This window comes from Xenopus laevis, chromosome 2S (assembly GCF_017654675.1).
Source record: "Xenopus laevis strain J_2021 chromosome 2S, Xenopus_laevis_v10.1, whole genome shotgun sequence".
Lineage (NCBI taxonomy): Eukaryota > Metazoa > Chordata > Amphibia > Anura > Pipidae > Xenopus > Xenopus laevis.
The window spans coordinates 78,755,478-78,782,545 of record NC_054374.1 but is presented as its reverse complement, the minus strand read 5'-3'; the positions used below and the strand labels follow the sequence as shown (position 1 = coordinate 78,782,545).

Genomic DNA, 27,068 nt, shown 5'->3' with positions numbered 1-27,068 from the left:
AAAACACACGCGGCGATCTTTTCTCTACTGTCGCTCGAAATTGCCTCGCTAGGCGATTTCGAGCGACAATAGAAAAAAGATCGCCGCGTGTGTTTTTACGCTGGCGATTTTTCGTGATTCCCCATAGACGCCAGCGCAAAAGTTTCCCCAGCGATTGCGGCTTAAAAGTCGCCGCGAAAAGTCGCCGCGAGTCAAATCGCGGCGCTATCGCCTAGTGTGGCCTTAGCCTAAAAAGCCACTGTTTCTGTCACCACTGAATATTTCTCAAGGATGAGATATATCTTTTAAACTAATCTTAACCATACACAACAGCAGTTCCCATTTGTCATTGTAACTTGTTGCTATGTTTGTGCTTACTATAATATATATGGAAAAAGTACTAAAAATGTGGTACTACCATCTAATTTTTTGTAATGACTATTTTTAAAGGACAATGAAAGCTATCAAGGCAGTTTATTGCCAATAGTTTAACCACAATAGTGCAGGCTAGACTACTATATTTATTCTGTAGAATGCTTTACCATAGCTGAAAAACAGCTCTAGAAACTCTCTCTGTTTGTTTAGGATTGCATCTTACAGGATTGCATATTAGCTTGGTGTGACATCACTTCCTGCCTGAGTCTCTCTTTGCTCACTCATAGCTCTGGGCTCAGATTATAGCAGGGAGGGGAGGAGGAGTGAGAGAGAGGAGCAAACTGAGCATGCTCAAGCCCCAGCCCTGGAGGTTTAAGATGAAAACAGGAAGTATGATTAGGAAGCCCATGAGAACACAATAGAAGGACAGAAATTCAGTGTTTCTTTTGACAGAGGACTCAGAGCAGCATTACTTTGAAGGTTTACTGGTGTACCTATATAGACCTTCCTGATAAATCTTGCTTCAGTTTAATCTTTCCATCTCCTTTAAAGTCTTTCGGTACACATATTGGCTTTTTATTGTTTATAGCAGCTGGTCAACTCCAGAATGTGGGTTAGAGTGAGCTCTGGTACAAGTGTGCTTCTAGCAGCTGATCAATGCTATGGCGAGGGTTTGACCAAGCACTGGCGATTTCTTTCTGTGTTTCATGGAGTGACTTATTTTGAGGTGACTTCTACTATCCTAATTTTTTACAAAATAGGTGCATTGTTTTTTTATAATATACCCTTTTCAGTCTGCCATGTCACAAAAGTTACATTACTTAGCACCCATTATAACCAATTACATCACTAAACACCCTTCATAAACATATACTTTACAGGATATTCATGGCTCTAATGTAGTATGTGTAGTCTTGTGTAGTATGATTATTATTACTATTTATTTTTATTTAATATATATCATCTCTCATGTGTGGTAACACAGATGCAACTGGAAACCACAAACCTAAAATGGAAAAACCTCTGTACACTCTAGTTCCTCAGCATTGCTGCAAACATGAGACAGACCCATGTTGGGTTTTGCCGGGATGCTTATGGCAATGAACATAGAATTTTTGGCCTCCTTGATTTTATCAAGCAAAGCTAAAACAATTCAGTACCCTTGGCTGTGGGATGTTCTTCATATGAGCGGTCAGTCCAAGTGACCCAGCGAGGTTTAGTAATGTTTTAGTCTATGTAACAGGGACCTGTCCATCTAGAAAAATAACCCCCTATTAAAGTGGACCTTCTAGGGAAGACACCAGCAGCATTTTTACAGTGGAAACTTTGAGAATTACAAGGAGGCCCTGGTAGAGGCAGAGGTTAAAGATACCCCGTTCTTGAACATGTCAAAAAGTTTCAAGGCCCTCCTAAAATCAGCAAGAAGGAAAATAACTTCTGGGTTCAGACTGGGTGAACCAACCTGGAGATTTTTAGGTCAATGACCGGGGTCCAATGTGTCATGAACTACTATGTCTTCATTACTGTAGCTATTATATGCTCTATGCTCCACTTTGGGTTCATGAGTGAATGTATGCCCTACTGGATGGTTGGCTCATGGACGAATCCTTAATATGGAGAAATTGGATCCTGGCTGCCTGACCTTGAACTTTGATGTCTGATATGTCAACATGGTAAGTGTCTGTGGTCTATACATACTATCCTCACTCATCTTGTACAGTGCCATGATATATCACCAAACCACAGATATTGGTACTAGGGTGGAAAAGCGACATCCTAAGTACTACATGTTATATGAAAAGATATGATGACATCTAAAAGAAGTTTGAACACATTTTAGAGCCACATGCCTCATGCATTTAGTTTCTCTTTGTTTCAGAATCAGCTGTGACCCTTGAGGTCAGTTTTTCTTTAGATCTTATCCCTCTTAACCCCTATCCCTTCCAAGTGTGCAAAATAAAAGACACTGGGATTGAGTATTTAATGACTGGAATAAGAGCAGCGCTACAAGGCTAATATACCTGTTTAATGTGAAACATTGTTTTCAGTGCTATTTATTACCAGGGGTGGATGGTGCTGAGGAGCAGATGGCCCCAGGAACTGTGCCCTAAGGTAACAAAACCCTTAGTTAAGCTGGGGAGCAGGGACCCTGTGAACAAAGTTTTAGCTACTGACAGCTACAACTTTAACCTCTCATAGGACACTGCAGGGATGCAAGTCAAGTTAACCTAATGAAAAGCAGCAAATGAGGATTGACAGGCTAATCTTAGCTCTTCATTATGATTCCTTACCTAAAGTGAGGGGACAAACAGTTGAAAAAATGACTCAGACTAGTTTAAATCATTGAGAGCCTTCTATTGGATGGAATACAGACCACAACAGGCATCTTAATAATGGTGACCTTAAGCCTTCACCTGCCCCTTCTCTTTGCCTACATGTCTGCCTCTTATCTGAAGTGACTATATGGTTAAGTTAACTCATATGGATCTATTGTACTGCATACATATTAAACAACACTGGTTAAGAACCACAACTACCATCATTTGGCTCATCACTGTATCTAAGTTGTAGTTCAACTATCTCTTCCTCCAACATCTCTTCCTCCAACATAACCACGAGGTTCCACCAAAGGAAAAGGATCACAAATCTAATAGTGTTCTGCTAAGGAGCAGCTGGATAAAAGCCATACATATAAAAAAGGGTAACAAGATTTAGACCCAATCCGGCAACATAATCCTGCTACTTTTATGCTCTGCCCTGCTTTTTAGTGACAATTGTGAGGTATGAATCTCTTATGAAACACTAGCCTGAACAACATCAGAAGCCTATTTCTGTCCTCATTCATACAGAAAGGCCTTCTGAAAACCCTAATCCCCCTTAAAACTGCATAATGCAGACCCCAACAGTGTCAAGATTGCAGTATATGTTCTTAAAGGGCGGAGTAGTGCAAAGGTGCTCACATTTGCCATTTCATGCCACTTGATATTCTCTTCCCAGCGATCTCTTGCCAGAAGAATATACAGCTGGAAACAAACTATACCTGACTTTATCTGCAAATGCTTCAGGTCAATGATCAGTGTAACATAGAAGAAGAACATCGAGCCACATGAGATGGCACCCACCAAGCCCATTGTGCTACTGTGCTTTTAGGAACAGGTATAGTGAACGGGTCACTTTTCGTTCTGCAGTTGTGGGGGATTCATAAGGGATTGGGACTTGTGAGGTCTTTGGAAATTGCCTAAGTTTTTAAAGAGCCTTTAGGTTTTTGGACTGGGCCAGTGGGCCATGCAATCCCACACCTGCGCCAACTCACAAGCAAGACACTTAGCTCCAGTCAGACGCCCCGACTGTGGCCGCAAAAATGAAATAGAAGAAGGTATGTGGCACAAGCTAAGAGTAGCAGAGGCAAAAAAAGTTTGCGGGTGGGGGGACCTTGAGGAAGCAGCCCCGGTGGGCCCAGATACCCCAGTCTGGATCAACTGGCAGTTAGGCAGGTTAAAAAAAAAAGTTAAAAGGATAAACTTGATTTTTAAACCTAACTTACTATGTTACTATGAGGATGGGGCCCCACTGGTCCATCTCTCAGACAGGACCTTAAAGGGGTTGTTCACCTTCCAAACACTTTTTTCAATTCAACTGTTTTTAGATTGTTCCCCAGAAATAAAGACTTTTTTAAATTACTTTCCAAAATCTACGTTTAAAGTTGAATGTTTGTGTCTCTGGTGTTTGAATCTGACAGATCAGTAATTCAGGTGCAGACTCTAAACTGTTAAAATTTTTCAACATTTAGTTGATACATTTCTCAGGAGCATCTCTTGAGAATTAGCAACTATTGTATCAATTCTAACAGCGGACTGTAATGAAACCCAGAGATTCTGCTCGGCAGGGACAAAGATAAGAAATGTATCAACTAAATGTATCCATTTAGAACAGTTTACAGGGTCGGCGACTCCCCCTCCCAGAGTTGCTTCAGAAGGTGAAAAATGACACTTTACACTTCAATATTAGAATAACGGTAACACATAGAAAATAGAAATTCATTGGAAAAGTCATTTTTTCTCTTGATCTATCTGAAAACAACTAGTTGTTTGAAGGTGAACAACCCCTTTAAGCTGCTCCACTCCCACCTCCTTCCTGTTGATGCAAAAAGGAAGTAGAAGGTATCCATCAAAAATGAATGGAGCAGAGGCCGGCAGCATTTTTGGCATTTTCAACTGGGGTGGGGGGCCCTGAGGCATCCACCCAGTGGGCCCAAATACCCCAGTCTGACTGGGCTTTAGCTCTCTATCATTTGGTTCCAATTAAAAAGAATTGAGCGACCTTGATATAAAACAATTTGACTTGCTGAGAAATCTAAAGGGTGACATTTTCGCCAGGGACCGCTTCACCCACATTCCGTGCCAGTTCGCCAGTTGCAAATTCGTTACCACTACGCTAATTCACTAAAATGCAAAATTGCCTAACGCTGGCAAATTTTCCCAAGCATTACACCGACCGAGCGAGCATTTCATATCAAATTTTCGATAGTGTTCATTTCTGCCTAGTGAAACTTCAATAGCACTTTTACCCTTAGGTTAATTTGAATAGAGTACCTAAAAGTCGTATGGACATCTTTATTAGTAATGTTGGTGCAACTGCTTGATGTGGCCACTTTTTCAAACACATGTCCAATGAGCCATACTAAAGACAGAAGAGATCATCTTTTTTAAAAAAATCCCACATCTTTAATAGTTCGGACTTTTGAAAGCAATCCCGCTTTAGAAAAGCGTTTTTTTACAAATTTAATGCATTTCCAGCATACAGGATATGATGTCACTGACATAAGTTTGAGGAAGATGTAGCTTTTTTTTTATCAGTTCGCCTGGTCTGAGGTGGAGAAGTAAACTATGGCGAAAGAGGTAATGTTCAGTAAAATTCGCAGCTTTGTGAATTTCCATTCGCTAGTGAAAAGTCACCTGGCGATAGGGTGCGAACAAACAATCGTTCACGAATTGTCCTCATCGCCTTTTAGTGAATTGGTGATGTCCCTGTGAATGGGATTTCTGGCGAATTGTCTCTAGCAACTGGCCGGCCACTTTGTCCTTTAGTGAATCTTCCCCGTGGTTTCATTAAGTGGCTTCTTTTGTTCAATTTCAATTATATCATATGTGTTGAGAAAATTAATTATATGGTTGAGTGACCTGTTGAGCATATCTTTTGTAAAGAATCCAATGCTAACCAGTTTGTTCAATTTTGTTTGTTAAGGCTTTAAAAGAAGGGTTTAAAAACATATTTTTTAGAAAACCGTATATTTTTCCAGTTTTGTTTAGATAATACTTAAAACCTTGCACAACCCAATGCAAAAAATTTGAGTAAAATTTCATCCACAGTTAATTATTTTTAATTTTACCATAGACAGTAAAGTATGAGGGCATATTATTATTTTACAAAAAAAAATTAAAGCTGCCATATTATCTTCATCAACTGAGACTTTAAGTATAAATAAAGTAACAGCACTCTCTAAATATTTTTATTTTGCCTAAAAGATGTGTTAGTAATAGTAATGGACCCTATACAGAATTCCATAGTCAAGACAGACAATATGGCAGCTACAAACTAAAACACTGTATTCAGATAAAGACCTTGCTGTATACGAAAGGAAACTGATATATTTGTATGCAAAACTGTGTGTATGTATATATATATATATATATATATCTATATATGATTAACCATATTTTAAAAATCATATATTTACCCTTTATGATGCAGGGCACAAGTAAGAAAGAATACTGTTTAGTTTTATACCTTTAAAAATATTAATTTAGTGGAATGGTATTCTTCTGTTAATAGTATAGTTTAATAGAAAATGCACTTGTTTTTCTACATTGTGTGTATAAAAATAAAAAGTAAAAAAAAAATGTATGTTTTTCCTCTTTACTCTTTCCTCTTGGCCCCTTTTGTCACAACATTCGTTTTTTGAATCAGGGAAATGGTTGATATCCCTTTTCTCTTTGATGTTGTGTTTGCTTAATGATAGCTGCATAATCAATCTAATTAGAGGTATGCCTTTCAGTAAACAAGCTGTACTCCAATGGGAACATAAACGGTGGTGTTACTCCTGATGTTTTCTCTGCTGGTGACATGGGCATAACATGCTTACAGCTTCGTAGAATACTATGGATACCCAACAATAGAGAAACACATGCAAAACACATAGAGAAGGAAGATATATGGCATTCAGAAAGCAAACTAAGCAGATGCAAGTTTAACAAGTTCTTTGTATATCAATTTTACCTTAGTGAGTAGATGGAAATAAAAGCTGTGCTTATATATAACATTTGGGTTGTATATAAAGAAGCACAGACATAACATGGCAGACTTTACTAAAAACTGATATGATGTATGACAGCTGATTTTTAGTGGAGTTAGCACACAATTCTGCCTAAAAAATCTCTCTTATGATGGTGTTTGTTATCTCATGGCCATTTGAGGCGATAAAAAAACCTGCTGGAATGAATTTTCCCATGCCAAAATTGAAAATCCGTGCATCACCAGCTAATTACCCTTCTGTGACCTTATCCTTATGGTTCACTCTGCACTATAACCAAAAAAGCTATCTTTTGTCTGCACCAATTATCTGAAAGTTTCTTTAGCAAAACATCAACTGAAATAGCTGGCTTTTTTTTACTTATGATGGCTGAAAGACCTAGGAGGGATAAAAAATCCATTAATTATCTGTGTGTTGGAAGCGGGGGCTACAGCATCTTCCAAAACAGCTTAAATAGAGAGAAAGTGTCAAGCACTGGTTCATGCAAAGCTGCAGGAGTCAGACTGGTGAGTGAGAGGCAAATGGCACCCGGGTTCATTCCTAGAATTATCATGCCACAGAACTGATCATTCTTGTAAGGGAGGGCAGAGATGAAATGGGAAAAAACTGCATCAACTGCATCTAGTTGAAATGTTCCTAGAAGTAGACAAGAAAATGAAACAAAAGACATGGAGAGACTGTAGTTGTTATAGAAAAAAAAAGAAGAAAATGTAGATAGCAATCTCTGCAGGGCTAACAGTGCTAGGAAGAAATAGACATGTTCACAGCCTGCATCAGATACACGCAGGACCTGACACAGAAATGAATTCCAGACTCGATAGAGTTGCTTGCATCAGGGATGTGCATAGAAAGCCAAGTGTTATCTGCTACATTTTCTAGCTGAGAGATAATGAAAAAAGAAGGAAAATCTGCATTCGGCTCACATTGAGAAGAGATTTAGTAAGAGGGACAGAGAGGGAGAAAGGGAATGTGAGGCAGCACAATATGAAGTTCACCATTAAACATGAGCAGGAGAAGCCAGAACAAGCCCTAGTGACCAGGGGAGACAGAAACACAACTGAGCCCGAGATAAGATGTGACACTGCTCCAGACACAGACAATATTAGTATTAGTACTTAGTAGTACACACAGCAACCAAATAACGACCAGATACATCTCTCAACATGAAGAAGCCCCAGTGACATTCTATTAGCCACAAACAGCAGCCCAGAATGAAAGGGAGGACAGCCCTGTTGCTCAGAAAGCTCCGCTCTATCTCTCAGACACTGACAGGACATGTCTCACCTGGTCGCGCTGTTAGCAGGACTTTATCAGGTGGGATGCTGGGTTCTGCCGCCTGGGATGTCCCATGATCCGGAGTGGCTGCCTCTCCTCTCCCGATATAAGGTTCCTGCGCGTCTCACTGTAAGTTTATTCCCGGGGAATCCGACAGCATCCGGCGTTGTGTGCGCTCAGTGTAGCGCTAATGTGTGTATGTGTGGCTTCTGCATGGACAGGTAGCTCGTGTGTGTGTATCAGCTCTGTCTCCCGCACGCTCTCACTACTGACATATCCTAGGCGTGTGGCCGCGGGAATGCACATGTACGGGCATAGGGTTGTAGATACCTCTGTGAATCCCAAATGTATGGATTATGTGTGTGAATATTTCATGAGCCTCCTTCTCTTAGTCCCAGTGCCCAATTTCGATCCGGGAAGGCTGTGTCAGTGCGCGTGTCTGTCCCCGGTGCTCAGTGATAAAGTGCCGTCTCGCTGGTGTTTTGCTTCAGCTCCCGTGTATCCGCTGGCGGCCAGGAAGAGGCCCGGGGTGCCCAGCACTGTGTTGGTATCCGTTCTTCTTTTTCTATACGAGATCAGTCTGTCTTCTCCTCCATCTCTCAGCTCTGCTCACTCTCTCCTCCCTCCCCTCCTTCGCTCTCTCCCTCGCTTTGCCTCCTCTCGGTCCCTCCTTCCTCTCTGGATCTCTCCCTCACTCCTCCATCTCCCTGGGTTTTTCTCCCCACGCTTCTTCTACCTTTCAGTCTTACCTCACCTGGATTTTTCTCACTCCCTCCACTCCTGTCTCTCCTTGCCTCCCTTCCTTAATATCCCCCAGTCTATATTCTCAGTAACACCCCTCTCTCTTCTCAGGGCCACATCACTATCAGACTGGGCCTCCTTATCCCATATATTCAACACAGAACAGAAAGTTACAGAGGATAATAAATAAATGACTTTTATGTACAGATGACCCAGAGGTGCAAGTTGGATTTAAATGTGGTGACCCTATCTTCTTTCATACCTCCCTCTTGTCTCCCTGTCAGCTCTTTTACTTCCTCAGCCTCTGATTCACAACCCTGCCTTCAGCTACAGCAGCAATGCCACAAGAACATTACCTGTAGTTGAACTACAACTTTCAGTTCTGCCTGTTGCAGGTATTTGAAGTCTGCAATGCAGACCTTATCATTTGTTGAACTGCAACTTCTAGAATATCTGTAGTGGCAACAGCTTGAGGATGTCTATCTCTGTGCTACAGTAGGCTTTGTCAGCCAGCAACATAGAGGGTGAGCATAAGTGTGAAAGGGGAGCTCAGCCTCTGATCAAATATTTCTTTTATTTTCTCTTTATGAAATGGCACCTGTCAACAGTAAATGGATGTAATGTTTACATGGATATCACCTGCAAGCTGGTTCATTCTGGTCTGACATTTGGATGAATCTGATTTATTCACCAAATCAATGATCATTCGGTCACTGCTTCATCAGTTCTCTGCTGCTGTTTTCAAAGGGGATGTAAACCTAACTCTTTTGCACCCCTAGCTCTCCAAAATACAGCTCTCCTAAACCTAATTACAGATGCAAGAGGATTCACCATAAAGAAACATCTTTACTAGTGCTTACATCAGTTATCCCATTGGTATTCATTAATTCTTAATGGCATTTATGCCTGCCAGTATTACTTCAGAAGGTTAGATATCTTAATGCTTAGGAGTCCAGTGCAGCAGGGTGGTTCAGTGTTTAGCATTGCTGGGGTCCTAGTGTTACATTTTTGCCAGAACACTTATCTGCAAGGCGTGTGTACATTCTCCCAGTACTTGTTTGGGTTTCCTTTGGGTATTCTAGTTTTCTGATATACTTTGTGGTGTTTTACATCACTAAATAAATAAAGGATAATTATAATAAAAATAGTTTAATTCATTTGGGTCTTATTATATAAAACCATAAAGAGAGAATCAACTGTAAGCAAAGCAGATGGGATTCTTAATGGATAGCTTCTGCGCCACAAGAAAAGTTTTATCACGCAGTGTTACTTTAAAGGGATCCTGTCATCGGAAAACATGTTTTTTTCAAAACGCATCATTTAATAGTGCTACTCCAGCAGAATTCTGCACAGAAATCCATTTCTGAAAAGAACAAACAGATTTTTTTATATTCAATTTTGAAATCTGACATGGGGCTAGACATTTTGTCAATTTCCCAGCTGCCCCCAGTCATGCGACTTGTGCCTGAACTTTAGGAGAGAAATGCTTTCTGGCAGGCTGCTGTTGTTCCTTCTCAATGTTACTGAATGTGTCTCAGGGAGACATGGGTTTTTACTATTGAGTGTTGTTCTTAGATCTACCAGGCAGCTGTTATCTTGTGTTAAGCTCCCCATAGACGCGACGATTCTTCTTGCCGAACAACCGATTTTAGGGAAGCCCGACCAATCCTTCGCAATTATCGTGCGGTTAGTGGGATTCGAACGATCGTACATCTTACGATTTTTCGGCCGACATCTGTCAGGAAATTGATCGGCCAGGTCAAAAAATCTTTGTCGGTCCCAGTGCAATCTATCTATGTTTGCAGGGCCAAGCAGGCAGCAAATTGGTCTTTTTAGTTGATGGTAAATTCGTACGATCGTACGATCGTTCTGAGAAGATCGTGGTCTCAAGATCAGGATCTGATCTTTTAAAAATATCAACATCTATGGCCAGCTTTAGGAAGCTGTTATTTGGTTACCTTCCCAGTGTTCTTTTGTTTGGCTCCTGGGGGGAAAAGGGAGGGGGGTGATATCACTCCAACTTGCAGAACAGCAGTAAAGAGTGATTGAAATTTATCAGAGCACAAGTCACATGACTTGGGGCAGCTGGAAAATTGACAATATGTGTAGCCCCATGTCAGATTTCAAAATTGAATATAAAAAAAATCTGTTTGCTCTTTTGAGAAATGGATTTCAGTGCAGAATTCTGCTGGAGCAGCAATATTAACTGATTCATTTTGAAAAAATTTTTTTTCCCATCTCCCATGGGAGATGTAGTACAGCAGCATTTGGATAGAGTATCTCTTATGGAAGCGTTATATCCTGTTTTACCCTTTACCTGCCATTGTGGCCCATTGTGAATCTTTCAACATGTGATTCCATTTGACTTCCATTAAACCTATATAGAACCTGCTACACTTGACACTCTTTCAGTAAATTTGATTTTATATTGTTGTCAGCTAAATAAATACTACTACCTCCTGTACAGGACTGTACAAAGTATGATCATGGGTGGGGGTGGGGTGCTCATTTTAAGCATCCCAGACTGTTGCTCCTGTTCACCTGCAAGGACCCTGGGTATATCAGTAGGAGGGCAATCTTCTTCCACTTCTTTTTTTTAGACTGTGAATGCTGGCTTTTTGTGTCCAAGTTCAGCTTTTCAATGCTAAAAATAATGGCAACAATGAATTTTTACAGAAATACCACCAATGCAGTTTTTAGCGAACAGGAACACTAGCCCAGAGTATTACAAAAGGATTATAATCTATGGAGGGGTGCATAAAATTATATACTATACCTTTACCTCTCCTTTAAATGTCAATTACCACTTGCCTGCCAGTGCACTGACCAGGTTAATGGGACCCAATTTACTATCTAAACACATCTGCTATCTGGTTGTGTGGCAAAATATATCCGTATTCCAAGTACACATCTTAAATTACAAAAAAAAAAGCCTGTCTGTGTTTTTAAAGATGCTTGGAAATAAAGACTTTTTTTTATCTTAATATCCCGTGGTTATTGGCTCCAGTCTATCTATTGCTTTCTTAAATTACAGTACCCATATACAATGCTGCAATAATCACTATTTTAATGTGTCATTGATAAGACCAAAACCATTAATTACCAATATAAGGCATAAAACATGTCTGCTGCTGGTGATGGACACTATTAACATTTCAAGGAAAGGGTAATTAACTACACATACCACACTATTAGGGTGCAGCTTTTATTTTGTCTCTGAATCACAAAGAAAATCTCACTGTTCTCAATGCAGAAAGTTAACTAAGTAGGCCCAGTATTTTAGAGCAAGCAAGATGGATAAGTATGGTGTGTTTTTCCTGCCTGCAGCCAGAGTTTGCTGGATTTTATATTAAACATGTATGAGTTGGTCTCACAGGGCAAATGGCAAGTTTGCTGTGCTCAAGAATTGTTTGGCTTTTTTAGTGATGTACATGGGCCAGCGTCATTATTCTGAACTCTCAGTGAGATTTATTTAGGGTTATTATTTTGCTACAGGCATGGGAGGCCACAGCAAGCCGGTAGTGCTTCATATATTGAAACAAATTCATGCAGCGTCAGGTTTTTACATTTGTTTATGATCTGCTGCTCCTACAGGAGGATTCTGTGATAAAAACCAACAGTCTCTCCCGCGACAGGTGACAACGTCACATTAGCAAGATGAATAATGTGTCACATTTGTTTCCCAAACTGTTACACTGACATGACATTTCGTTGCATTAGGGTAACAATGTTATCTCAGCAATAGGATCCTGCGGGGGTCATGCCTCATTATGTTTCTTAGATGTAAATAGGTAGTCTCTGAGCTCTGGCACAAGTGAAATGGTGCCGCTGAAATATCTGCTATGCTTCTGCAGAGTTGATGAGTTTAGTTGTTTTATATAATAATAATAATAATGTGTTTTTATCTTGTAAAGTCAGACACGGTGTTCTCTATCGAAACTCAGAACTTCTGGAATAGGGGCTTAGACTGTTAGCACTGATGGCCAGGAAGGAACTTGATGTGACTAAAAAGGTTTCTATAGGCAGTATGTAAAATAGCATTGTCATATAATGCTTAAAGTCTGCAAAAAGAAAATATGATACATCAACATATGGCTGGTGTCACATACCATTAAGTCACTTAATTCTTATTATCACCTACCTGCTGTAGTCACCACTATGTGCAGAATAACACAATATCATTGCAAAGAACCATCAAATCTATTGTTTTATTCATCTCTAAGGGTTTCACCTTTAAAGGGGTTGTTCACCTTTCAAACACTTTTTTTCAGTTCAGGTGTTTTTAGATTGTTTTCCGTAAACAAATACTTTTTTCGATTGCATTCCATCTTTTATTTTTTACTGTTCTCACAAAATTTAAAGCGGAACTCCGGCCTTCAAACCAAAATTTGATAAAGATGCCCAAATAACACAGAAGCCCCTAATATACCCATCACAGTTACCTGTTTCTTCAAAAAGTATGAATAAATGCCATTTTATATGCAGCAATCCAGTTGTTCAACAGTTCTTCTCTTTCTGCATCATTTGAAAACCTGGCAGGGAAGGAGGGACTAAACACTGATGTTACTAATTGCAATAACTTCTTCACAGCTTACAGACAGCATGCAGGAACTACATAACCCACAATGCATTGCACTATGATGTCCCGTTTCTTATTGAAATCACATGTGCAGGGAATTGTCAGCAAAGTAGTCAGAAAGATTGTCAGAAGAGCAGGGGGATAGGTTTAGGGAACTGTCAGAAACCATTAAAAATCATGAAAAATCAACCAATTCTTTAAATGATGTATATTGCAAAGTTTCCAGAAATTATGTTTATTTTCAAAAATGCTCAAGTTATGTTTTTGTGAAGTTCCCCTTTAAGTTTACAGTTTAACCCTTTAAGTGCCACAGAACGTAGAATCTACGTTCTGTGGATCAAAGGACCAAAGTGCCACAGATCGTAGATTCTACGTTCTGCAGCACTTCCGGGTTTGCGAGCGGAGGAGCGGCTGTTAGAGCCGCTCGCTCCGCTCCTTCACGATCCCCTGCCCCTAGACAACGAGCAGAGCAGGGGATCGTGTGGCCCCTGGGGCGCGATCGCCCAGGGGCCCCAAAGCAGCAGCAGGGACGCGTTTCCTATGCGTCCTGCTGCTGCCTGCGCCGCACTTCCGCCCAGCTCCGCCCCCACATGGCTGATGATCGTTGGAGCTGGAGATCTGCTGCGTGGGACCCTTTCTGATCGATCTGCAGCATCTACCCCAGGTAAGTGTAACATTTACACACACAAAAACACACAAACACACCAACACACACTTATTACAGTAATATACACTTACATTCACACTTACACACACTCACACATAGATTTTTGGGGATTGGGGGGGTCACACACACTCACAGCACCCATGTACACTTGCACACGCGCACATGCGCAAATAACATGCAATTTACCCGTTGTGCACACGCATATGTACATATATGGCTTTGTGGCTTTTTTTTTTTTTTTTCTTATCGCATCGTCTCTTTTTGGGCTAAAAAAAATGTTTTATTGCCGTTCCGAATAGCGTATTCGCTAACCGTACTGTGCAATAGCTTTTGTATGTTATTTTGGTGGTTATATTGCAATTTTGGGTATTTTGGTGCATTTTTAGCCATTTTATTGAATTTTTAGCCATTTTATTGCATTTTCAGCTCTGCATTTGTGTTGTTCACTTGTTTCTGCCCGTATAATCGATTTGGCCCAGCTAAAATATTCAAACGGTAATTCTGGTGGCCGATTACACTAGTGTGAAAAAAAAAAGCATTGATTTTTGTGGTTTTATTAGTTTTTGGTGATTTATTTGCATTTCACACTGTTCTGTGTTATTTTGTTTTGCCTATGTAAATTTTATCTACTATATATCCATTTGGGGGTCTCTGTGCGCCACATAGTTTGGTATATCTATGCATATTGGGCATCAAAGTGTTCAGTAGACCCCTGTCATTCATATTTAGGATGTTTTATGCTGATACGTTACGAAATGTGGGGCACATAATGGGGTAAAATTCAAGCTTTGTGACGATTTTCAGAAATTTGATAAAAACCGTTATGTTCAGCATTGCTTTGCAGTTTGGCAGTTTGCTGTAGAAACACTTATTTACCCATTTTGGATTCGTCAGAATGTGTACTTTCTGAAAATATATGGTTTTCTGGGGTCTCTGTACTGTTAGGGGGGTCTAATGTCGCATAATACACACACCAGGTGCTTATATTGCAGCAGCCAGCGCGTCAGCTGTGAAAATGTCTATACATATTGTCATTTGGGGGTCTCTGTGCGCAACATAGTTTGGTATATCTATGCATATTGGGCATCAAAGTGTTCAGTAGACCCCTGGCGCTCATATTTAGGATGTTTTATGCTGATAAGCTACGAAATGTGGGGCATATAATGGGGTAGAATTCAAGCTTTGTGACGATTTTCAGAAATTTGATAAAAACCGTTATGTTCAGCATTGCTTTGCAGTTTGGCAGTTTGCAGTAGAAACACTTATTTACCCATATTGGATTCGTCAAAATGTGTACTTTCTGAAAATATATGGTTTTCTGGGGTCTCTGTGCTGTTAGGTGGTCTAATGTCGCATAATACACACACTGGGTGGTTATATTGCAGCAGCCAGCGCGTCAGCCGTGAAAATGTCTATACATATTGTCATTTGGGGGTCTCTGTGCGCCACATAGTTTGGTATATCTATGCATATTGGGCATCAAAGTGTTCAGTAGACCCCATGCGCTCATATTTAGGATGTTTTATGCTGATAAGTTACGAAATGTGGGGCATATAATGGGGTAAAATTCAAGCTTTGTGACGATGTTCAGAAATTTGATAAAAACCGTTACGTTCAGCATTGCTTTGCAGTTTGACAGTTTGCAGTAGGAACACATATTTACCCATATTGGATTCGTCAAAATGTGTACTTTCTGAAAATATATGGTTTTCTGGGGTCTCTGTACTGTTAGGGGGGTCTAATGTCGCATATTACACACACCAGGTGCTTGTATTGCAGCAGCCAGCGCGCATCAGCCGTGAAAATGTATACACTATTGTCATTTGGGGGTCTCTGTGCGCCACATAGTTTGGTATATCTATGCATATTGGGCATCAAAGTGTTTAGTAGACCCCTGGCGTTCATATTCAGGATGTTTTATGCTGATAAGTTACGAAATGTGGGGCATATAATGGGGTAAAATTCAAGCTTTGTGACGATTTTCAGAAATTTGATAAAAACCGTTACGTTCAGCATTGCTTTGCAGTTTGACAGTATGCAGTAGGAACACATATTTACCCATATTGGATTCGTCAGAATGTGTACTTTCCGAAAATATATGGTTTTCTGGGGTCTCTGTACTGTTAGGGGGGTCTAATGTCGCATATTAGACACACCGGGTGCTTATATTGCAGCAGCCAGCGCGCGTCAGCCGTGAAAATGTATACACTATTGTCATTTGGGGGTCTCTGTGCGCCACATAGTTTGGTATATCTATGCATATTGGGCATCAAAGTGTTCAGTAGACCCCTGGTGTTCATATTCAGGATGTTTTATGCTGATAAGTTACGAAATGTGGGGCATATAATGGGGTAAAATTCAAGCTTTGTGACGATTTTCAGAAATTTGATAAAAACCGTTATGTTCAGCATTGCTTTGCAGTTTGGCAGTTTGCAGTAGAAACACTTATTTACCCATATTGGATTCGTCAGAATGTGTACTTTCTGAAAATATATGGTTTTCTGGGGTCTCTGTACTGTTAGGTGGTCTAATGTCGCATAATACACACACACCGGGTGGTTATATTGCTGCAGCCAGCGTGTCAGCCGTGAAAATGTCTATACATATTGTCATTTGTGGGTCTCTGTGCGCCACATAGTTTGGTATATCTATGCATTTTGGGCATCAAAGTGTTCAGTAGACCCCTGGCGCTCATATTTAGGATGTTTTATGCTGATAAGTTACGAAATGTGGGGCATATAATGGGATAAATTTCAAGCTTTGTGACGATTTTCAGAAATTTGATAAAAACTGTTACGTTCAGCATTGCTTTGCAGTTTGACAGTTTGCAGTAGGAACACATATTTACCCATTTTGGATTCGTCAGAATGTGTACTTTCTGAAAATATATGGTTTTCTGGGGTCTCTGTACTGTTAGGGGGGTCTAATGTCGCATATTACACACACCGGGTGCTTATATTGCAGCAGCCAGCGTGCGTCAGCCGTGAAAATGTATATACACTATTGTCATTTGGGGGTCTCTGTGCGCCACATAGTTTGGTATATCTATGCATATTGGGCATCAAAGTGTTCAGTAGACCCCTGGCGTTCATATTCAGGATGTTTTATGCTGATAAGTTACGAAATGTGGGGCATATAATGGGGTAAAATTCAAGCTTTGTGACGATTTTCAGAAATTTGATAAAAACCGTTACGTTCAGCATTGCTTTGCAGTTTGACAGTTTGCAGTAGGAACACATATTTACCCATATTGGATTCGTCAGAATGTGTACTTTCTGAAAATATATGGTTTTCTGGGGTCTCTGTACTGTTAGGTGGTCTAATGTCGCATAATACACACACCGGGTGGTTATATTGCAGCAGCCAGCGCGTCAGCCGTGAAAATGTCTATACATATTGTCATTTGGGGGTCTCTGTGCCCCACATAGTTTGGTATATCTATGCACATTGGGCATCAAACTGTTTAGTAGACCCCTATGTTTATATTTAGGATGCTTTATGCTGGTAATGATACATGGACAATACGATGCTGGAAAGTTGAAGCTTTGAGGCAATTTTCAAAATATTTTACCAAAACCGCCAAATTTGGCAAAGCCTTGCGACTCAGTAGTTTGGGGCAGAAAGGCATGGGTACCCATTTTAGATTCTGTATAATGTGTACTTTCCAAAAATATATGGGTTTGGGGGGTAAACATATATTTCTGTGTTTTTACCCCACAAAAATGCAGTCAATGTGTTGATTTTTCATTAGCTGAAGTTACCCACAGGACTATTTGTATGCGCTAACTTCATTTTGGGGCCTCTAACTGCCATATACTTTGGTAAACCTATGCACAGTGGGCACCAAACTGTTTGGAAGACCCCTGGCAATCATATTTAGGGTGTTTTTTTTTGGTGCGTAACGATACGTGGGTGATATGGTGCTGAGAAGTTGAAGCTTTGAGGCAATTTTCAGATATTTCACCAAAACCGACAATTGTGGGAAAGCCTTGCGACTCAGTAGTTTGGAGCAGAAAGGCATGGGTACCCATTTTAGATTCGGTAGAATGTGTACTTTCCAAAAATATATGGGTTTGGGGGGTAAACATATATTTCTGTGTTTTTACCCCACAAAAATGCAGTCAATGTGTTGATTTTTCATTAGCTGAAGTTACCCACAGGACTATTTGTATGCGCTAACTTCATTTTGGGGCCTCTAACTGCCATATACTTTGGTAAACCTATGCACAGTGGGCACCAAACTGTTTGGAGGACCCCTGGCAATCATATTTAGGGTGTTTTTTTTTTGGTGCGTAACGATACATGGGTGATATGGTGCTGAGAAGTTGAAGCTTTGAGGCAATTTTCAGATATTTCACCAAAACCGACAATTGTGGGAAAGCCTTGCGACTCAGTAGTTTGGAGCAGAAAGGCATGGGTACCCATTTTAGATTCGGTAGAATGTGTACTTTCCAAAAATATATGGGTTTGGGGGGTAAACATATATTTCTGTGTTTTTACCCCACAAAAATGCAGTCAATGTGTTGATTTTTCATTAGCTGAAGTTACCCACAGGACTATTTGTATGCGCTAACTTCATTTTGGGGCCTCTAACTGCCATATACTTTGGTAAACCTATGCACAGTGGGCACCAAACTGTTTGGAGGACCCCTGGCAATCATATTTAGGGTGTTTTTTTTTGGTGCGTAACGATACATGGGTGATATGGTGCTGAGAAGTTGAAGCTTTGAGGAAATTTTCAGATATTTCACCAAAACCGACAATTGTGGGAAAGCCTTGCGACTCAGTAGTTTGGAGCAGAAAGGCATGGGTACCCATTTTAGATTCGGTAGAATGTGTACTTTCCAAAAATATATGGGTTTGGGGGGTAAACATATATTTCTGTGTTTTTACCCCACAAAAATGCAGTCAATGTGTTGATTTTTCATTAGATGAAGTTACCCACAGGACTATTTGTATGCGCTAACTTCATTTTGAGGCCTCTAACTGCCAGATACTTTGGTAAACCTATGAACAATGGCCACCAAACTGTTTGGAGGAACCCTGGCAATCATATTTAGGGTGTTTTTTCTTGGTGCGTAACGATACATGGGTGATATGGTGCTGAGAAGTTGAAGCTTTGAGGCAATTTTCAGATATTTCACCAAAACCGACAATTGTGGGAAAGCCTTGCGACTCAGTAGTTTGGAACAGAAAGGCATGGGTACCCATTTTAGATTCTGTAGAATGTGAACTTTCCAAAAATATATGGGTTTTGGGGGGTAAACATATATTTCTGTGTTTTTACCCCACAAAAATGCAGTCAATGTGTTGATTTTTCATTAGCTGAAGTTACCCACGGGACTGTTTGTATGCGCTAACTTCATTTTGGGGCCTCTAAATGCCAGATACTTTGGTAAACTTATGAACAATGGCCACCAAAATGTTCAGAGGAACCCTGGCAATCATATTTAGGGTGCTTTTTCTTAGTACGTAATGATACATGGGTGATATGGTGCTGAGAAGTTGAAGCTTTGAGGCAATTTTCAGATATTTCACCAAAACCGACAATTGTGGGAAGGCCTTGCGACTCAGTAGTTTGGAGCAGAAAGGCATGGGTACCCATTTTAGATTCTGTAGAATGTGTACTTTCCAAAAATATATGGGTTTTGGGGGGTAAACATATATTTCTGTGTTTTTACCCCACAAAAATGCAGTCAATGTGTTGATTTCTCATTAGATGAAGTTACTCACGGGACTGTTTGTATGCGCTAACTTCATTTTGGGGCCTCTAAATGCCAGATACTTTGGTAAACTTATGAACAATGGCCACCAAAATGTTCAGAGGAACCCTGGCAATCATATTTAGGGTGCTTTTTCTTAGTACGTAATGATACATGGGTGATATGGTGCTGGGAAGTTGAAGTTTTGAGGCAATTTTCAGATATTTCACCAAAACCGACAATTTTGGGAAAGCCTTGCGACTCAGTAGTTTGGAGCAGAAAGGCATGGGTACCCATTTTAGATTCTGTAGAATGTGTTCTTTCCAAAAATATATGGGTTTGGGGGGTAAACATATATTTCTGTGTTTTTACCCCACAAAAAATGCAGTCAATGTGTTGATTTCTCAGTAGCTGAAGTAAAGTCCTGAACAATTTGGATGCGCTAACTTCATATTTGTGTCTCTAAATGCCAGATACTTTGGTAAACCTATGCATAATGGATATCAAACTGTTCAGTGGACCCCTGGCAATCATATTTCAGGTGCTTTTTCTTGGTACGTAATATAGTTTGGGATATGCGGAGCAGCAAAATAAAACCTTTGAAATGATTTTTCAAAATTTTGAATTTTATTTTGAAAAACCGCTATGTTCAGACAAGCTTTTCTGTTTGGTAGTTGGGAGTAGAGAGACATAGTTACCCATTTTGTAATCGGCAGAATGTGTACTTTTCAAAAATGTATGGTTTTCTGGGGTAAACCTATGGTTTCAGGATTTTTTGCCTTGGAATCTAAAGCATGCCGTTTTCTGCCTTAGTGCTTTCAAAATTCAGTAATATACTGCCGGGAGTTTTTGCTGTACAGAAATCCTAAATCTCCCTAAAACTATACATATCTGGTATTGGCACGTTCGAGAGACATAAGGCTTTCCAAATCAGTTGGATTTTCATCTGTAAAATGAAATATTTTTCTGGTATAAATTGATATACAATGAAAAATGGTAATTTTTCATTTTTTTTTGTTATTTAGCACTATAAATTTTTTTGCACAGGTGGAAATACATGAAAACTCAGGCAGATTTAGAAAGCTCAGTTTCTACCGAAAAAAACAATGTATAGTTTTCCTAGGTAAACTATAGGTTTCCCCTCAGAAAATGCCCCTAAAGTGAGAGAGCACAAAATGCTTAAAAACGGCTGGCATTTCGCGTAACCAAAATGTGAAATTCTGCTGGCACTTAAAGGGTTAATGTTCATGTGTCTGTGGTTTCAGTCTGGCAGTGATCTAGGAGCATTCTGAATTGTTACAATTTTCTACATTTAGTTGATACATTTCTAAGTAGTATCCGTGGAATATTAGCAACTACAGTATACATTGTAACAGCTGCCTTTAATAAAACTCGGGTATTCTACTCAGCAGGGACAAAGATAACAAATGTTTCAATTAAATGTATCAATTTAAAACTGTTAAAGAGTTGGCGACACCCCCCCCCTTTCAGAGGTGCTTTAGAAGGTGAAAAATGAAACTTAACACTCAATTTTAGTAAAACGGTAACAAATAGAAAGTAGTTGGAAAAAGTCTTTATTTTTAGTGAAAAACCAACTGAACTGAAAAAAGTGTTTGAAGGTGAACAACCTCTTTAAGGGCAGTTCCTTTGGCACTATATTAGCCTTGAACACAATAAAGTATTGCATATTGCCTGCTCCACCTAGCAGCAGTCAATACAGGACTCTAGTGATATGAAACTGATTTGCGTATATGCAAAGACAGGTGGAGCTTTATCACTGACATATGTCACTGAACTTTGTGTGAACCTTGTACAACTGGCATTACGTTTGCTGATTTGAAATCCGATTTTATACAGGCAAACCCATAGAAGTCTGAATGTCACATGGGAATTCAAGTCAGCTGTGTGCCTTGTCATTCTTGGTGTGCTTTCCCATGAAAATGCATACATTTTTTATATTCCTGCTTAGAAGGTTCTGTGTTTCAATATGTTTAAAGAGAGGTGACTCCACTTGTCTTCTCCCTATGTTAAATCAGAAAACTCTCCTCTTGGTCTCAGATTCATTGCTCAGAATATGATTTTGGACTTCTTACAAAAGTAATGATTGTTCAGTCAGGCCCTAGTTGAATTTCAGTCATTCTTTTCTTGTCTTTAGACAAGTCCCTTAAAAGGAGAAGATAACGTTGCCCCTCATAATTATTTTTGGTACTATGGGATCATAAGCAGGGCCACCATCAGTAATCATAGGGCCCTATACTAATAAGTTAGCAGGGGCTTCTCCCAAGTAGCCCCCAATTGGCTGCCCAATGAAAAAATATCCATGAGCAGGCATGGCCATTCCCCATTATGGCAAAACCCTGCCCATAATCCACCCCAAATCCTTACCCCTTGGCACCACCGAACTGCAAATCTTTCACAATTGGTTGTGGCACAGTGGATGGGAAGACTCTGAACTGAATGTATATCTCTCCCAAAATGCTTTTGAGACAGAGCAAAAGTGTGGAATAACTGGGCCTATGCTTACTGAAGTGGAAATAGTCAGTAGAGGTGAATGCAGGTAGATTGATGGAAAAGGGTGGCACTGGGACTGAGCTCTCTGTCCAGGAAGTGGGGTGGGGTTGTGGGGTGCAGGTGAGAGAGCCGAGGAAGAGAAACAGAAAAGCCAGTGAGTGATCTCCTTTCCTTTATTTTAATTATCTTAATATAATAGTGTCTGAGGCATGATACAAAGAGCAGCTTTCTCAAATTTCTAGACTGTCAATGGTGATAGGAGAAAACCCGTGGGGTATTTTGTCAACCGGTTAATGAAGTATGTTATAAAACTTCTCACTGAAAAAGTCATTATATTTGTACCCTAAAATACAGTACCATCCAGTAGGTTTTTTTTTTTTTGACAAACATTCATACATACACACTCTTGTGCCTAATATTATCAGTCTTCATTTCCAGTGTGCTTTTCATAAAGGTTTATTTGCAAAGTTTATACCTGGTATTCTTACCCTCCAGCTTTCAAGGATGAATCAATAAGCCAAATAAAACAAGTGCAATAGCATAACTGTCCTGGCAAATAGCCAGTGTATATTATTTTACTACAACCTCCAACATTTGCAGACTTGGAGGCCACATCAATTTTAGCTAGATTCCAGATTTTGGGGGTAGGTCAAGGTATTGCAAAATGCTCATTGCATTGCTAAAATAACAAATCATCAGTGGCATAACTACCAGGGGTGCGATAACGGTTATCACGGGCGGCTAGGAAGGGGGAAACGGACGCCCATTCTGTACCAGGGCCTGCCGGCAAGTAGTTACACAACTGCAAATCATAATTCAGCTGTTTTGATATGCTTCATTTTAAACTTAATTTAATTGAGGTTACAAATTATATCACCCTAGACTGGTCTCATGTACACACTGGTACCATTCTTGGTGCCAGTGTGTTAACCCATTGTCCAAAGTTCTGTCTCCCATATATGTACAGTTATGGGATGGGTTATAATAATTATTTTTTTTTTAAATGAAATCCTTTTTTTCTGTAGTAATAAAACAGCACTGGGTACTTTCCCAACTATATAGTTATTTTTTTTAAAGGCAAAACAATCGTATTTTGTTTATTAATGTTTAAATGATTCTTTAGTAGACTCAAGGTATGGAAATCCAAATAACAGATCCCTTATCCAGAAAAAACCCAGGTCCCGAGCATTCTGGATAACAAGTCCCATACCTGTATATATATATATATATATATATACCTGTATATATATATATATATATATATATATATATATATATATATATAATGGTTTTGAAAGTACCCGCACTCTTGCTCCTCAATTCACTTGTGGATGCTTGGTCAAGTGTTGTGTACAATTTTTAAAATGGACCAGCACTCCAGATATTTTCAAATCAAAGATTTATTGAAACCTCGATATGGATACACGATTGATGTTTCAATAAATTGTTGATTTGAAAATATCTGGAGTGCTGGTCCATTTTGAAAATTATATATCTATATATATATATATATATATATATATATATATATATATATAAATAAAAGAATATCAAATTGTTTCTTAAATTACATGACACCGTTACATGACTTATTTAAAAAAAATGTGAGATATTTTAATAACATTATCTGCTACTGTATATTATATATAATACAAACAATATACTGTAAATTGGTCCAGTAAATATGGTACAATTCTCTCAATGAGCTCCATATGTAAATGGACAAACACTTGATTCCAAAAACCTTACTGTATTCTATAAAATGCTCCTGTTTTCAGGGAACCCAAGGAGGTTCGTAGCTATAGAAGAACACTTTACTATGCTTGCACTTTTAATCTGATCCTTCCATAGCAATACTTACATCAGATGATTAATAGATTCTGTTATTGTGTATGTAGTAGGCACAATTTATCCATGTTATAGCTGCAGTTTTACTCATGTATTTTTGTTCTACATGCATCAAGTATAGAATAGACTCAGTGTGACATATATCCAACAGTAGAATATTGGCAGATTTGAAACCAAGTCATTCTTTTGCATTGCTCCAGTTATCCCTGTTATATAGCAGATAGGAAGGAAGTTTTAATTCAATTTAGCAATGAGAAATATTTGCGAGCATAAGTGTAGGTAGTATTAACTTTTTTTAAATTTAATTTTTAAATATTTTTTTTTATATTCTCCTCAGTGATTATCAAAACATATATTGCTAAAAACTGGCATTTGCCCTTCATGCCTTTGATGTGGCCATAGCCGTACACACACATTCATGCCCTTCACAAACCTCATGTATTGTGAAGGGTACTGCCCACATTTTTCATGGCATCCAGTTCAAAGTTGCGATGAACCCTGTGATTGCAGACAGCCATAAATATACAGATTTTTTAGTAAGCTACATATCTGTCACCAAACAAAGTATGTAAGTTTGGTTTTGCAGTGTGACACTTAAGTCAAACATCAGGAGGCTGAACATATTATTATGTAGGTGTTGGTGCTAGAAATCATCTTCTCTAGTGTGAAGCTGGCCTTGGAGAGCTAGAGACAGTTTTATTAGTTTCTGAAAATTTCATGCTCTGATGTTGTGGACTAGCAGGTTTGAACTATGGATAGAATACTGGAGGGCAGTGGTAGTTGTAGTGGAGTAATGATATGTCTGCTGTAAACTCTCTGAATTACAGGGAAACTGTTTTATGGTATATTATTGCTATGCTATATTTTGAGTTTCATGAGGGACAATCCCCCTTTGTGCAACTAAAAATCTGAAATTTGAATCATTATTTTCTTCTAACATTAACTAGACCAGTGTATGATTTGTGCAGTCTAATGTCCAGTCTAAATATTTTCTGTGTATTGCAGGGAATGATATCATATCAAGTCTGCCCTTTAGTATGTTTTGTGTGGTTTGGAAAAAGAAGTGTACTCTCTTAAAAGACAAGGAAACCATCACATCTAAGCCCTCTAAAGCCCCTGACTAAACGCTATATACATTTTCAACTAAAACCCTTACTTTACCTGCAGCAATCCACAGAAGTTGGCTATATCTTTAACGCTGGGGCTGCACATACATGCTGAGCGAGCAGGAGATTCAGGAACTTCTGTAGACTTTGTGCACATGCACAGGTTTTCAGACATCAGATGTGTGCAATGTGATGTCAACTAAGTCTTGGGGTAATGCATACCTGTCATAGTGCTGCTGGAAGATTGGAGTATTCTTGGCGTGTTTGGTTAAGTGCGTATGGGTTTTTTAAAATGGGTCCTAACACATAGGCAATTGTTATGTTGAGGGTTTTCTTGTCCGATAAATTGAAAACATCTCCAGGTATCCTAAACATAGTATAAAATCTATTGTTAGATATTAAAGTGATGCTGACACTAAAAAACTAATTTTTAAAATATGAATGTACATTAAAAGTTACCTATAGGTCATGCTGATTGTTTTTTGCTGAGGTTTGTTTTTGTAAGTAATTGTTAGTTAAAGTTCCTAAACCTGACTTTTTTTTTGCCAACCTGACTATCCCATCTCAGCCAGTCAGTTAAAGTTTCTAATGCTAACGGACTCCTGCTGCACAAATATGGCAGCCCCCTCATAGACGAACACAGGAAATCAGATAGGTAATGTAAAAGCATTGGGCAAATACTTTATGGCAAAATTATAAGTAGCATGCAAAGCCAATATTATGATAGATGTCAAAAAAAGCATAATTTCTGGTGTCAGTATCAGGTGTATTTGTTGTATGTAGTCTGTTCCTTTGAATTTACAGTATGTTGCGTCAATTGTGGGGTCTTTTGTTGTTTGTTTTTTGTTCGTCTCCTATTTGATTTTTTGTATTTGTCTTAATTGCTTATGTAAGTTAATTTTTAATATGTTATAGAATGGCCAGTTGTAATTCAATTGGTCTTCATTTTTTTTTAATCGTTTTTTCGTTATTTGTCTTCTTCTTCGGACTCTTTCCAGCTTCGAAGTGGGGATTACTGACGCCATCTAAAAACAAATGCTCTGTAAGAATACAAAGTTATTCATGTTTATATTCAGACCATCTCCTGTTTATATCCCAATCTCTTATTTAAATGAATGCATGGTTGCCATGGTAATTGGACACTACAACCCAGATTGCTGAAATTGAAAAATGTTGAATAAAATTAAATTAAATAACTCAAAAAACATAAATTCTAAAAAAATAAAAACACTACCTGTTTTTAAACCACACCCACTTTAAACCACACCCATGTTACCACAAGACCATGTTCACATTAATTGTGGTAACACACCAACAAACCATATGGTTAGCGATCACTGCAGGGATATCACTTACCACTGATATGTGAAAAAAGTCCAGTCATATTAAGACATACCCTTAAATCCATATGCCTTATCTTCCCCTGTGGATAACATAGTACCCCCCAACACATGATTAAACCTTAGGGGTCCCTAAAAACATTTTTCAAATGCTAACAACCCCCCCAGAACAAACCCCTACCAGGCTTATGTTCGACAGTGAGAGCAGGGCACACACAGGCAGAGTATGGCACACACAGGGAGCATAGGGAGGGCAGAGTATGGCAGTCACAGGCAAAGTATGGAACACCCCAGGAGTATAGGGCAGGCAGAGTATGGCATACCAAGGAGAATAGGGCAGGCATATTATGGCACACCCAGTGAGCAAAGGGCAGCCAGAGTATGACCCACACAGGGAGCATAGGGCAGACAGAGTATGCTGCACACAGGGAGCATAGGGAAGTCAGAGTATGGAAGACACAGGCAGAGTATGGCACAACCCAGGAGCATAGGGCAGGCAGAGTATGGCATACAAAAGAAAATAGGGCAGGCATATTGTGGCACACCCAGTGAGTATAGGGCAGGCAGAGTATGGCACACAGAGGGAGCATAGGGCAAGCAGAGTATGACACACAGGGAGCATACTGCAGGCAGAT

The 27,068-nt window shown here is 39.4% G+C and overlaps 1 protein-coding gene across 4 annotated transcripts in view; it reads right to left on the bottom strand.

Moving 5' to 3' along the window:
- The window catches only part of adgrb2.S (adhesion G protein-coupled receptor B2 S homeolog), a 267,855-nt gene extending 259,274 nt beyond the window's left edge, over window positions 1–8,581 (bottom strand). For 3 of the 4 annotated variants that reach the window (XM_041584020.1, XM_018249567.2, XM_041584022.1), the window contains exon 1: window positions 7,949–8,581. The gene's annotated coding sequence lies outside the window, so the exon portion shown is untranslated. The remainder of the gene's footprint in view (window positions 1–7,948) is intronic. The other variant, XM_041584021.1, reaches the window with a different exon arrangement.
- Between the last annotated feature and the right edge of the window lie 18,487 nt (window positions 8,582–27,068).